The sequence below is a fragment of the Elephantulus edwardii genome, unplaced genomic scaffold (assembly GCF_000299155.1).
Source record: "Elephantulus edwardii isolate Elephantulus edwardi_28Jun2011 unplaced genomic scaffold, EleEdw1.0 scaffold00235, whole genome shotgun sequence".
In the NCBI taxonomy this organism is placed as follows: domain Eukaryota; kingdom Metazoa; phylum Chordata; class Mammalia; order Macroscelidea; family Macroscelididae; genus Elephantulus; species Elephantulus edwardii.
The window spans coordinates 4137757-4139679 of record NW_006399985.1 but is presented as its reverse complement, the minus strand read 5'-3'; the positions used below and the strand labels follow the sequence as shown (position 1 = coordinate 4139679).

General features: G+C 39.0%; 1 pseudogene; it reads left to right on the top strand.

The window, feature by feature from the left end:
- Positions 1 to 344: 344 nt before the first annotated feature.
- LOC102846067 lies at positions 345 to 1147 on the top strand (annotated as a pseudogene).
- The last annotated feature ends 776 nt before the right edge of the window (positions 1148 to 1923 follow it).

Sequence of the window (1923 nt, the reverse complement as noted above, 5' to 3'; positions counted from 1 at the left end):
AGTATAACAATGCAGCCCAGCAAGAATCTTGCCTAATTGTAGTCCCCTTTCCCAAACTCCATTGTCTTCCTTTGTCAGCAGAGTGGTGGGAGACCAGGTGCTCCACTTAAGCAGTTTGTGTCCTTAAGGGTTTCAAATCAGCTCTTTTTCTCTCAGCTTAGAGTCCCAGCTGAGAATGCATTATTGTCCCATTTTTTTTTGTTGTTTTTTTTTTTTAAATAGCTTTGCTTATTATGGATCTCTTTGCTTGCCTTTCCATTCCCTTGAAGAATGAATGTGGGGGCCTTGGTGCTGGAGTTGCGGTGTAAGGAGATTGTACTTGAAGTTGTAGAGGGTGTACCAACATGTCCCGTGGATCCAGCGTCGGTTTTGACTGCCACATTACTTTTATTCACCCGAGGGCCGCCTCTACCATGTAGAATATGCTTTTAAGGCAATTAACCAGGGTGGCCTTACATCAGTAGCTGTCAGTGGAAAAGACTGTGCAGTAATTGTCACACAGAAGAAAGTACCTGACAAGTTATTGGATTCCAGCACAGTGACCCACTTATTCAAGATAATAGAAAACATTGGCTGTGTGATGACAGCTGACAGCAGATCCCAAGCACAGAGGGCTCGTTATGAAGCGGCTAATTGGAAATATAAGTATGGCTATGAGATTCCTGCGGATATGTTATGTAAAAGAATTGCAGATATTTCTCAGTCTACACACAGAATGCTGAAATGAGGCCTCTTGGTTGTTGTATGATCTTAACTGGTATAGATGAAGAGCAAGGCGCTCAGGTGTACAAGTGTGATTGTGCAGGTTACTACTGTAGGTTTAAAGCCACTGCAGCAGGAGCTAAACAAGTCAACCAGCTCCCTTGAAAAAAAAGTAAAGAAGAAATTTGATTGGTAGTTTGAACAGACAGTTGAAACTGCAATCACATGTCTGTCTACTGTGCTATCAATTGACTTCAAACCTTCAGAAATTGAAGTTGGAGTAGTTACAGTTGAAAATCCCTAGTTCAGGATTCTTTCAGAAGCAGAGATTGACTCCCACCTTGTTGCTCTAGCAGAGACCAAACATTATCATGAGTTTCTCAAACCCATGATGCCACTTGCCTGTGTGTTTGGTAAAAAAGACCAACATTATGGAGGCTCCTGAATTAAGAAAGAAACCTCTCCCACTCCTCCTACCCACGAAGTGGTTAGGACTCTATATAAATAAAAACAATGGTTTTTTTGGGGAAAAAAAGGACCACACACACACACACACACACACACACACACACACACACACACAAAGAGTGAATGTGGCATATTATTAAGATTGGATTGAACTTGTAAAATGCTCTTGGCAGGATTGCCATTTTCACTATGTTGAGTCTTCCTATTCATCAACAGGGAGTTTTATATGTTAAATTATTTGATCACTGCAAATACCATTTTTTTTACTGTAAATACTTTTTAATATGCAGACTTCCTCCCCATGCTTTCTTTCATTGACATGTTTCATTCAATCATTCCCATATATTGTGCTTTATAAAATCAATCACCATTGAACTCTGCCCATCAGTACTCTGTCTTTTCAGATCACTCACAATAGCACTGCTCTTCATGAGAGACTAGAAAATGTCTTTTTATTATGAACGCATAACCATTTCTGTTCATTTTTTTTATTCTTGGCATAGTATATCATATGATTTTCAAATGTAAAATGGCCAATTCCAGTCTATCTCAGCTCACTAATGCCTGACATATCGATTTTCATATATTCCATTTTATTTTTTACATCTTCCAGATTTCCTATAGTTATATTTTGTACATGTTGTGCTCCAATTCCTAATAAATATTTGAAACTGTTTCTTCTCATTTTTGAATGGCTTCCCATCTGGGCTCTGCCTTTAATACTAGAGCTGACCATGTTCTTCGGTTGTTCAT